Raw genomic sequence first — 13,454 nt, forward strand, 5'->3', positions numbered from 1 at the left:
AACCAAACCTAATGCACCAGTTTACTCTGAATCCCATACATACTGAATAGTGGGGACTGGCAGCTAGCTCAAGTAAGTCAAATGCAGATGGAAAGGGATCTGGCTTCGATTGGCAATGACATGAACTCTTGTGACAAAAATCACACGTTCCCAAGGACATGTCGTTCATTCTCCATCCACAAGCCATACAGCATGGCAAAACTTGGACGAGGGATAAATAATCAATGGCAGCTGAGCTTCCACACTGTTCCAGACTGTCTCAGGTCTGGAGCACGGCTATGATGTGTCACTGCTGAGGCAAAGTTACATTTAATCGGATACATTCTGGTAAGATCATGGCTTAGGCGCACTATAAGGGTGAATTAATCCAAATGGTCACACTGGGGACAGACCAGGTTATCAAGATCCATAAAAACATTAGGAAGTAAAAGAGATAGGAAAGGCTTTCGTGGGTCATCAAAGATCTCTCCACCCAGCTCAACATACATTTGCCAATCTCTTTTTTTAGCTTACCTGGTAGATCATTACCAACATTAATCAGTCAAAGTAAAGACAATTTTTAAACATACTTGAAACTTACTTGTCACTTGTTAACAGTTATGCCTCGTTTATTAGCTTCACTGGTCTTAAAGGTGACATGCTGGATTTCCTTTGTGTAATAATAGATTTAATGCTGTACAGATCTCAGACCTTTTAACTGACCATTTACAGACCATTTCCCTGGACTCTGGACATTGGGCTCCAGCTGGGGTTTTATATCTGCTCCTATTCTTGTTTTTGTTTTTATTTCAGAAGGATGTGTTCTCTGACTAGTTTGTCATAAACCCTTGCATAATTGCTGTACGTTTTGATATGATGTTTTGACTAGGTACCCCAGTAAACTATCTGCTTTTACACATTCCTCAGCCGCATGTTGATATGAGATTTACTGATATCATCCATATGTCTACTCCAAGTCCCCCAGTGGCATTCTGATTTCTTTCATTGTCCATGTTGCTATTCCTTTTGCAATGCTTGGTATTTAGGGAGAAGGTGGGACAGTGGTAATGTCACTGGACCACTAATCCAGAAACCAAGCTAGTGCTATAGGGACACGAGTTGAAATATCACCTTCACCAGCTGGTGAAGTTTAATTTCAATTTGTAACAAAAATGGAATCGAAAGCTAGTTTCTCAGCAGTGGTGATTGTGGCAAACATGATCAGTTATTCAAAAAGAAAATCCACCTGGTTCCCTAATGCCCTTCAGGGAGGGAAATCTCTGTCCTTACCCAGTCTGAGCTACATGTGACTCCAGACCCACAGTAATGTGGTTGACTCTGAAATGGCCCAGCAAGTTACTCAGTTCAAGGGACAGGTAATTGGCCTTTCTAGTGATGTCCACATTCCATCTTAGAATGAAAAAGAAAGCTGCCAGTGTTAAGTTTAATACCCTATTTCTTGCATAAGGTATAACAGATCTAAATCCTTCCAGGGATCATTAACTGTATCCTTTACATTGACTCCACTTACTATTGTTAGGCATTCATTTAAATATTTTTACCTAAATCAAACAGCTTGGAGATGTTATGACAGAGCGTAGGGGCAGGTCAGATTTAAACCCAACACTCAAAGGTAAAGTCACTACCACTATGCAACAAGAGGCCTATTTGGGTCAAGTAGAGAGACAGCACATTCTCCCAGTGTCTGCGTGGGTTTCCTCCGGGTGCTCCAGTTTCCTCCCACAGTCCAAAGATGTGCAGGTTAGGTGGATTGGCCATGCTAAATTGCCCATAGTGTTTGGTGCATTAGTCAGAGGGAAATGGGTCTGGGTGGGTAACTCTTCAGAGGGTCGGTGTGGACTTGTTGGGCCGAAGGGCCTGTTTCCACACTGTAGGAGATCTCAAAAGAGAAACTCCAAGGGAACAAAGCATCCATTCTCACTGTTCTTGGCTCACTAGCTCCCCACCTGGCTGCATCTGACACTGCACCTGTCACGAGATCTCTCTGTGATCTTCATTTTTGATTTATTCAATCTTTTACCCAATTCTACAACATATCAAACAGAATAAGTAGGTCTGTATCATCAGGCACCATAAACCTCATTTTAAATATCACAGGAAACATTCCTTCGTCAAACCAATTCCAGTTGAAATAATAGTTGAAGACATACTTGGTTAGTTATCCAATTTAAATTTGAACATACCAATTATATTTTAACATTCGCTTTTCATCTAAGATATAAAAGTAATATTCCAATTCCGGTTTACAATGAGATTAGAGGAGCTAACAGACTGGTTAACTGGAATAAAATGCAATCCACTTTAATTCGCAATTTTTCATGTATGTCGTTGTGGAAAGGCTATCTGGGAATCCAAATAAAGCTTATTTTGCGACCTTTCAATGGGTTTGCAATTCCTTGAGAGGGCCTTAAAGGAGATCAGAGTCAAAAAGTGTGGTGCTGGAAAAGCACAGCATGTCAGGTAGCAGCTGAGGAGCAAGAGAGTCGACGTTTCAGGCATAAGTTCTAAGAGTCATAGAGTCATAGAGATGTACAGCATGGATGAAGAGCTCATGCTCGAAACGTCAACTTTCCTGCTCCTCAGATGCTACCTGACTGGCTGTACTTTTCAAACACCACACTTTTTGACTCTGATCTCCAGCATCTGCAGTCCTCACTTTCTCTGAAAGGAGATTTGTCAAGTCAGACATCCCCTGTTTCAGATGCCTGCCACTTTTGCTTATTGAGATGCTGCTGACAAAGTCCTCTTACAATCTCTTTAAGACAGCTTTTATTATTCACCCAGCATTCAGGATCCTGTGGTACAGTGGCAGTGTCTCTACTTCTTGGTTTTAAGATTCAGGTTCAAGTCCCACATGCTCCAGACGTTCTGGAGGATAGCAAATGTTGTTCCCTTGTTCAAGAAGGGGAGGAGAGACAACCCTGGTAATTATAGACCAGTTAGCCTTACTTTGGTTGTGGGTAGTGTTGGAAAAGGTTATAAGAGATAGGATTTATAATCAACTAGAGAGGAATAAGTTGATTAGGGTAAGCAACATGATTTTGTGAAGGGTAGGTCGTGCCTCACAAACCTTATTGAGTTCTTTGAGAAGGTGACCAAACAGGTGGATGAGGGTAAAGTGGTTGATGTGTGGTATGTATGGATTTCAGTAAGGCGGTCGATAAGGTTTCCTATGGTAGGCTATTGCACAAAATATGGAGTCATGGGATTGAGGATGATTTAGTGGTTTGGATCAGAAATTGGCTAGCTGAAAGAAGACAGAGAGTGGAGGTTGATGGGAAATGTTCATCCTGGAGATCAGTTACTAGTGGGGTACCGCAAGGATCTGTTTTGAGTCCACTGTTGTTCATAATTTATATAAATGACCTGGATGAGGGCACAGAAGGATGGGTTAGTAAATTTGCAGATGACACTAAGGTTGGTAAAGTTGTGGATAGTGATGAAGAATGTTGTAGGTTACAGAGAGACATAGATAAGCTGCAGAGCTGGGCTGAGAGATGGCCAATGGAAGTTAATGCAGAAAAGTGTGAGGTGATTCACTTTGGAAGGAGTAACAGGAATGCAGAGTACTGGGCTAATGCTAAGATTCTTGGTAGTGTAGATGAACAGAGAGATCTCGGTGTCCAGGTACATAGATCCTTGAAAGTTGCCACCCACGTTGATAGGGTTGTTAAGAAGGTATATGGTGTGTTAGCTTTTATTAGTAGAGGGATTGAGATTTGGAACCATGAGATCATGCTGCAGCTGTACAAAACCCTGATGCGGCCACATCTGGAGTATTGCGTACAGTTCTGATCAGCGCATTATAGGAATGATGTGAAAGCTTTGGAAAAGGTTCAGAGGAGATTTACTAGGATGGTGCCTGGTATGGAGGGAAGGTCTTACGAGGAAAGTTTGAGGGACTTGAGCTGTTTTCGTTCGAGAGAAGAAGGTTGAGAGGCGACTTTATTGAAACACATAAGATAATCAAAGGGTTAGGTTGGACAGTGAGAGCCTTTTTCCTCGGATGGAGATGGCTAGCATGAGGGGACATAGCTTTAAATTGAGGGGTGATAAATACAGGACAGATGTTAGAGGTAGTTTCTTTACTCAGAGAGTAGTAGGGGCATGGAACGCCCTGCCTGCAACAGTAGTAGACTCACCAACTTTAAGGGCATTTAAATGGTCATTGGGTAAACATATGGATGAGAATAGAATAGTGTAGATTAGATGGGCTTCAGATTGGTTCCACAGTTCGGCGTAACATTGAGGGCCGAAGGGCCTGTACTGTGCTGGAATGTTCTATGTTGTATGTGTGTCACAAAAAGCTGACTAAAAATGTCTTATTGTATCTGAGGTTATCTGGGTCAGAATTACCTCCTCCTTTTAAATGAGGGAGTAACTTTGTAACCAAGTTACACCTTTCCAGCACTGAATGAATCTTTTATGACACTAATCCATGTCCCAGAACTTTCTTGGGGACAGAGAGGGATTTTACAGCACAGAATGAGGCCCTTTGACTGATTGTGTATGTATCAGTCATCAAGCGCCTATCTATTCTCACCCCATTTCTCAACACTTGGCCTAAAGCCTTGTATGCTGTGATTTTTCAAACGCTCACTTCAATACTTCTTAAATGGCTTAAGGGTTCCTGCATTTACCACCCAAGCTGTAGATTCTCTCTTGATTGCCTGCATGTTACCACTAGGCGAAGAGGCAAGGACTCTTGTGGTGCAGTGGCAGTATTTCTGCCTCTGGGACAGGAGACTTGTGCTCAAGTCCTCCTGCTCCAGAGGTGCACATTAACACATCTGAACAGGTTGATTAAGAATATCTCGAGGTGAATTTTCCCTGAAGGGGGAGTCTTGGACCAAACATGGATCACCTCAGATTCTGTCACCACAACCTCCACTTGGGCATAAGGAAGTAATATTGGGTTGCATATTGTTACGACACAGGGATAAACCCTCCTGCTTAATTTAATCCAGCACCACAGAAATGATTTATCCCATGCAGTAATCTGTAAACATTTGAGAGGCCAAGAACTATGTAAAGTGAAAATTAACAACTTTATTTCTTAAAGTATAACAGAGAGTAATTAACTAACAACTATTTACAATTTCTTTCTCTAACCTATCTTTTACCTTTCCTTCTATAATACTAGCCCGATAAAACTTCCAATTAAGATTTACAAAACAACACTTCTTATCTCAAAACCAGGCAGCTGTAGGTTCCTATCTTCGGATCTTCCTGTGTCTTCTTTTCTCCTTGTTAGGAATTTCTGCATCATAGGTTACTAATCAAAAAGGTACCTTTAAGAGAGATGTTTTTTCAAGCAGTCTGGTACATGTTAGGCTTGCCAGGTCTCCTCTCAACTGTTCAATTTTCCTCTTTTCTTACACCCCAGAGCATTGGATTGTGTCATTGGCTTTTAAGATTGTCAATATACTGAATTCAAACAGGATTGGAAATTGACATTTTTGTAGGGGTATAATTTAAACTGATTGGCCAAATTCAAATTTGTTTTTGTCTCCAGGCAACAAACTACTCGAGTTGTTTGACCCATTGTTGCCTTATTGAGAACACTTGGTGCTGTGTCCAGTAGTTCTGCTGCTTTTAACTCTCTTAAAGATACACCCACATCTTCATAACACTGTAGTCATTCACTCTTGCAATATTATTAACCATGCAAGTTCTTGCAACATTGTCACTCAGATCGTGCCACCTTGCTTGACTTTCCCTGATTGTCTGTGGCCCACATGAATTGATTACCCGAAACCTCTGCCATTCTTTCGGTTCCAGCCAGACCGTTGGCACTCATGTATTCAGTTAGATTACCAACTCATCACTGGATGCAAAACTGGCATAGTAGATTGGCTGCCCATTATTAAAAGGCCCTATTTCATTTCCATCAAAGCCTGTGCCTAGAACTGTCGCTCTAAACTCCTTTCTGGATTAGTGGTGCTGGAAGAGCACAGCAGTTCAGGCAGCATCCAAGGAGCTTCGAAATCGACGTTTCGGGCAAAAGCCCTTCATTAGGAATAAATGCAGAGAGCCTGAAGCGTGGAGAGATAAGCTAGAGGAGGGTGGGGGTGGGGAGAAAGTAGCATAGAGTACAATGGGTGAGTGGGGGAGGGGATGAAGGTGATAGGTCAGGGAGGAGAGGGTGGAGTGGATAGGTGGAAAAGGAGATAGGCAGGTAGGACAAGTCTGGACAAGTCATGGGGACAGTGCTGAGCTGGAGGTTTGGAACTAGGGTGAGGTGGGGGAAGGGGAAATGAGGAAACTGTTGAAGTCCACATTGATGCCCTGGAGTTGAAGTGTTCCGAGGCGGAAGATGAGGCGTTCTTCCTCCAGGCATCTGGTGGTGAGGAAGCGGCGGTGAAGGAGGCCCAGGACCTCCATGTCCTCGGCAGAGTGGGAGGGGGAGTTGAAATGTTGGGCCATGGGGCGGTGTGGTTGATTGGTGCGGGTGTCCCGGAGATGTCCCCTAAAGTGCTCTGCTAGGAGGTGCCCAGTCTCCCCAATGTAGAGGAGACCGCATCGGGAGTAACGGATACAATAAATGATATTAGTGGATGTGCAGGTAAAACTTTGATGGATGTGGAAGGCTCCTTTAGGGCCTTGGATAGAGGTGAGGGAGGAGGTGTGGGCACAGGTTTTACAATGCCATGCTAAATTGCCCATAGTGTTAGGTGCATTAGTCAGAGGGAAATGAGTCTGGGTGGGTTACGCTTCAGAGGGTTGGTGTGGACTGGTTGGGCTGCAGGGCCTGTTTCCACACTGTAGGGAATCTAATCAAACCAGTCCAGGTTGTGGAATGGGCAGCACCGGTCGTACTGATTGTGAAGCCTGGGAGGTCGGTTCCCCTTTGTGAGGATTTTATACAAACAGTAAACCGTTTTTTACACCTGGATGAATACCCAATCCCTCACACAGAGGGTTTATATGCAAAGATAGCAGGAGGATTGTCCTTCACGAGGCTGGACATGAGCTATGCATACTTGCAATTGCAGTTAGATGAGGATTCCCAGAAGTATGCTACAATTAATACCCAAAAGGGTTTGTACCAATAAACGAGACTGCCATTTGGGTATCGTCAGCCTGCGCAGTTTTTTTTAGTGGACGATGGAGAACATTTTATAAGGTCTACCCCAGATTGCCATTCATCTGGATGACCTGGAATAACAGGGAAGACCAATTAGGAACACTTAGAGAACCTGGCCATTGTCCTTAGATTCTCCCAGGCAGAGGTTCACCTGAGAAGGGAAAAATGTGTGTTCCAGGCACCCCAAGTGACCTACTTGGGCTACAGAGTCGACAAGACTGGGTTACACCCATTGGAAGATAAAATGAGGGTGGTCAAAGGTGCCCTGGCTCCCACATCTGTACCAGAACTTAAGATTTTCCTTGGACTGGTGAATTTTTACAGAAAGTTCATACATAACCTGGCCTCCATCCATCTTCTAACTTTTATAAAAGGGTCAGCCTTGGAAAGGATCCATTGGCCATGCCAAAATTTTCAGGGAAGTGAAGAAACCTCTATCATCCTCTAAGGTGTTGACACACTATGATCCTCAGTGAGATCTGGTGTTGACATGCGATGTCTCCCTGCATAGCATCAGGGTAGTATTAGCTCAAAGGTGGCCCAATGGAGAGGAACGCTCAATAGCGTATGCATCCAGGACTTTGGCTTTTGCAGAGTGTAAAATACACCCAGACAGAGAAGGAAGGTTTGGCGGTCATATTTGGAGTCAGCAAGTTCCATCAATACCTTTACGGACATAAATCTGTAACTATAACGGACCACAAACCCCTGCTAGGTCTACGTAAAGAGGACCAAGGCAGTGCCGCCCATAGCTTCAGCTTTAATTCAGCAGCGGGCTCTCGTTCTCCATGCGTACAATTACATGTTGGAACACTGTCCGGGAGGCCAAGTAGCAAATGCAGATGCACTGAGGTGCCTCCCACTGGCAGATACACCACCGGTGCTACCACCACTGGAAGAGTCGGTAATGGCTTTAAATTTTCTGGACACACTTCCAGTCACAGCTGACAATATCAGACTTTGGACGCATAAAGATCCAGTCCTGGCAAAACTGAAACAGCTGGTGGGGATGGGGGAAACCAAAGGGCCATCACAGCCAGAAGTGAAACCTTTCTGGACCCAGAGAGACCAGACCAGGGTTAGGGTAGAGTAGAGGACAGCATATTATTATGGGGAGCAAGAGTGATTGTCTCAAGCAAAGGTCGCCATAAAATATTGGCTAAACTCCACTAGGGTCAGCCAGGGGTATCCAAAATGAACATGTTGGCATGAAATTACATCTGGTGGCCAGGATTGGATGCAGACATAGCTGCATTGGTGGGCAGTGCCCAGAGTGCCATCAAGGACAGAAACTACTTCCAGCAGCTCCCCCACATTTGTGGGAATGGCCGGGTAAACCCTGGACTTGGTTACATGCCGATTATGCGGGTCCTTCCATGGGCTCAATGCTCTCAGTCACTGTGCATGCCCACTCAAAAGGGCTGGACATGCATATGGTTCATTTATCAACATGGGGACAACGATAGAAAAACTGCACAAATCGTTTGCAATACATGGACTCCCAGAAGTGTTGGTCACAGATAACAGGCTATCATTTACCAGTAGGGAGTTTGAGTATTTCGTACAGTTGAATGGCATTTGCCATATAAGGACAGCTCCATACCATTCAATGGTCTGGCAGAAAGAGCAGTCTAAACTTTGAAGGCAGGCTTGAAGAAACAGCCTACAGCTACATTAGATACCAAACTGTTGCAGTTCCTATTTGATTATCGGACCAACCCCCATGTAACTACAGTGATAGCTCAAGCAGAGTTACTAATGGGGAAAACACTCCACACCAGATTAAATCTGATCTTCCTGGACCTGGGGGATGGGAGTGGTGAAATGGCATCGGGAACGCCAATACCAGACCCAAGATTCTGCTAAATAAGAGAGACAGTTTACTTCATGGAATGAAGTTTGGTGCAGCAGCCATGGGAATGGCCCTGCATGGGTAAAAGGCATGGTTGGTATGAGGTCAGGTCTCGTGATATATAACGTTCGGGTAGGTGCGATAGTCCTGAACAAGAATGTGGGCCATATAAAAGCTGCAAACTTGCAAAATGGGCAGGAGCAAAACAGGCCCGGCTACGCAATGGGCTTTCTGACTGTTCGAGAACCCATGGGTTCTCCCTCTCCATCAAGCATTGAAGATACCTCAGAATCTGAAATGGACATGGTGGACGTCACTGCCTTGATGCCTTTGCTGCCTGAAGAGGAGAATTAATTTCTTCCGAGACACTCCGGGTGCAAGAGATGAGCTGCTTTTTGTTACACACCGCTCATATCAGAGGCAGAGGCAGAGTCAGGGGAACCTGACCCGCTGCTAAAAAGCCACAGGAGGGGTTATAAGAAAAAGAACCAGCCTATGTCCTTGGACTCAGAGGGGGAGGAATGTAGTGATCGCAATGAGGTCAGCCAGGTGGACCTCATAGAATATGAATGCCTTGATTGGACCAGATTAACAGCACCAGTCAGGGAGCCCTGGCTTACAGATATAAACAGGAGGGGGGAAAAAATAAACAGGAGGGTCAGAGGTTCTGATCACTTTGAGAGCTGCCTCTGAGGGAGTTGGATCAGTGTGTGAAGGACTCTCCTTTTTGTGTCAAAGGAGGGGACTGACTGTGAGCTAGCTGGCCCACAGCCAGTGTATTAAGAAGAAGGACAAGAGAGTTCTTTGAGTGAGAGACATTTTTGATTTCTGGTTTCCTTTTATTTTGATTGTTTGTTTTTGAGTTAGAAGAAGGAAAAAAAAACAGGAGGGGGAAAAAAAATAAACAGGAGGGTCAGAGGTTCTGTTCACTCTGAGGGAGCTGGATCAGTGTCAAGGACTCTCCACGTGTAAAGAAAGGGTGACAGGATACCGGCCTCTGTGGAGTTATTTCATTTCTGTGTGGCCCTTTCAACTTGACCCTTGAACCTTGAGCTTTGTCAGTGAGAAGCCCTTCTTTGTTATTGGCTCTTCCCAACATGGCCCATGCTGGCAAACACTAAGTATAATTCGCAGAGACTTGAACATGATATAGACATAACCACTCACAGCTTTGGGTGCAACTATTCCAAATTCTTGAGTAAATGGAGGAGGAGGAAGTCAGGCCTTTTTGGGAGTAACCATATCTGGATTACCTCTTCAGTGCAACCACTAGCTGGGCAACTTGTCCACCGGAGTCGCCAAACCAAGTATAACCTTGATTGGATCCTAGTGGAGACAGACATTGAAATAAATGCAAGGCTTGTTGTTTAACATGAGTTATTAAGATTTTTCTTTCCTAAAAGTAACTAGCAATGCTATGGCACTGACCTTACACTTCTGAAAGATTCACACAGACCAAGTGGGTGGAAAACGTGGAGAGCTGTTTTTCTTGGACTTTGAAAGCACCTCAGGTTCAGATATAGGTACATATATTTGTTCAAAAGGAGGGGGTGGGGTGGAGGAGAGAGACAGAGAAACGCAGAGAAAGAGAGAAACACAGACATAAGGAGAGGGAGTAACATAGGAGACAGATGCATGCAGGAAGAAGGACACACACAAGGAGAGATTTACAGAGAATGAGACGGAGAGAGAAGGGGACAGAGAGCAAGGCAGGGAGATAAACAGAGGGAGAGAGACAGAGATAGGCGAACATAGGGAGAGGGAGAGGCACACATGCAGGGAGAGAGACAGAGGGAGAGACAGCGCAAAGAAATTGAAAGAGCAAGAGGCATAGAGATGGAGGGAGAGACAGAGTGAAACAAACTCTCATAAATTCTTCAAGGGGTCCCTTCTTTTCCTTTTGACTCTCAAATGCCAGTCATCAAACAGTGGAATAAAGCTACTTTACTATACGTTTAGCACATTTGAAAACAAGTAAGCAATTGGAGAAAATGTATTAGCTTGTCTTTGACAGATCATTTCAACCTCACCCTCTCAAGAGTATTGGAAGAGACGTGGCCATGATTTCTGAGTTGCAGCTAAATTGTGCAACTTCAGAACCTGATTCTTTCTCCAATTTCCTAACTACTCGAGATCACTATAGCCCATACTTCCTTCCAAAAGGGTCTAATCCTATCCCTTTCCCTTGGATTAATGTAATGCAACAATGAACAGGTTTCTGGGAGAATACAAGATCCCATCTCCACAGAAAAAAAATGCTTCATCAGACTATCAAAATTATGCTGAAGAAATTATCTCTCTCCACTGATTCCCAGAAGCGCATGTCCTATCTCATTCTCTGGGTATCTCACTGAATCTCCTTGAATTAGAAGTGTGAGAAACGAAGCTCACTCACTTCAATAATTTCAGTCCGAGACAAGATCTGAAGCAATCAGTATGTTTATTATATGCTTGCAAATGTGGTGCCTAAAATAGACACGCAGAGTTTAGCAAGTACATATCGTATATAGGATTCACTACTTCAAACCCGGTGCCCATTACTATTGTTTATCTCTTGCCTTATCTGGCCTTGTGCATAACAAAGTACAAGTTTTACTTGGCCATTTCACCACATCCTGCTGTGGTCCGTTGTTAGGTATATCCTCCTTCACTGCCATCTATTTCCCTTACTTGTGACATTTCCTCCCATTCCTCAACCATAATGAACCTTAGGACCTTTTAATTGTGGTTTGTTTTTTGTTTTTGCAGAAGTGGGAAACAGATGCTTATAACTACTGCTTGTACAAGCAAATCTGGCTTAACCTACGTCCTCACAGCACCTTATCTATTTGTCTGTAACATCTACCATTGTTTGCAGGCACGTTTCATTCTTGCATGTACATTTTAGCTCATACAAAAACAATTATATATTTCCTTCACATAGTTTTCATTCTTGTTGACTCAGCTCTTGGTTGAAACAATTATACACTGGCGTGAGTTCATTTACCTTGCAAAGTAATTATGATTGCAGAAGTAACACTACTTTACCTATATCCCACAGAAGGTATCATTCTGTCATGCACAGAATGTGGCATACAATCAGGAAAGATTTTCCTGTTATTCTAGAAGGGATTTTTCTCCAGCTTATAAATGGAGAAAATAGTTTTGTCTATTTGGTCAAATTTAGTTCTGAACCACAGTTTGCTACCCATTACAAATACTTAATCCTCTCCATTCCCATAACCTTGAAAGTTACTAACAAAAGTTTATCAATATCAATAGCACAGGGGAATGTAGTCATCAAGTTCACCTGCTGTGTTGGTGGCCAACAAAAACCAGAGAGGATGTAGGCTTTCATCAAAGGATGCCCATATACCTTGGGCAACACCCCTCATACTTAAGCAACGTGGTGAATACCAATCTTTTTTGTTAATTGAAGGAGACTGAACGTAACTAACTCAGAAAGACTTGCATTCGCCCTGCACCTTACTGTTTGATTTACAACTAAATGCAAGGACTCTCTCAGACTGCTGCAAGCAGACATTTTGCAAATAGCAAGAGTATGCACTGCCATTTCCACGCTCTGTCACTTTGAACACCTGGGAGATGACCTCAACTAACGAGATATTGAGACTTTTGTAAAATAAGCATCCTTCTGTACATCTCTTTGGCGCACCTTTTTATTTCCACTCGAGAGCTGTTGACCTTACCATCCATCATGCTACACATTATCACGCAAAGTCAAGACTAACTCCATTCTGTCTGCTGCATTGCTCAGATTTAGGAGGTTGCTGTCCCTAGCTCCTTCAGTTTCTCCACAAATGGTGCGAGCTGGTAAACTATTCTGAAAAGCTCACTTTGTGGAAATGTATTTCTCTTCAGAGTCTTAGAAATATCAGGGAGGAGACTTTCAGCTCGCTGACTGGACTGGATTCAGATTCAGAAACTGTAAAGCTTTTTTAAAGAATCTACTAAACCTCTTCTCCCACCCTCCCCCCAAATTAGCTCGTTTCAAAACACCTCTGACCTCACACGGATTTGTCCTGGCCAGAAGCCATATGGCTGTCAGAGAGGAAAATATTGACTTGTTTTTTTTTAAAAAAAGAGGAAAATGATACATTTGTAGTATTACCTTTCCTGCCCCACATAGATTTAAAGCCAGTGGTGCTGAGCATCACTGAGGGGGAATAGTTCATTTGCTCAATACCAGTTTTGTTTCTTTGCTATGACATCAGGGTGTTAACACAAGGAGAGTACCATTTTTTTGCAACATTGTCCAAGTGTTGTCCTCTCTTGAGCAAGGCACATACAAACTTTGTTCCTCTCCAGTTGTTCCATTAAATTATTTTATGTTTCATGCAACTGTGATTCATACTGTGTCCTATATTTGGGAGATAGACAAACCAACTACCAGAGGAAATGCCACCTCCAAAAACTTAGACTGATCAAATGGTCCTGAAAAATCAATGACATACCTGTTGATCATCAATGTGATCAGTCCAATCCCAAGATGGCTAGATCGATAACTCAGAGAAG

This window comes from Chiloscyllium plagiosum, unplaced genomic scaffold (assembly GCF_037043375.1).
Source record: "Chiloscyllium plagiosum isolate Xiang-an unplaced genomic scaffold, Cpla_swu_hap1 HiC_scaffold_53X, whole genome shotgun sequence".
Lineage (NCBI taxonomy): Eukaryota > Metazoa > Chordata > Chondrichthyes > Orectolobiformes > Hemiscylliidae > Chiloscyllium > Chiloscyllium plagiosum.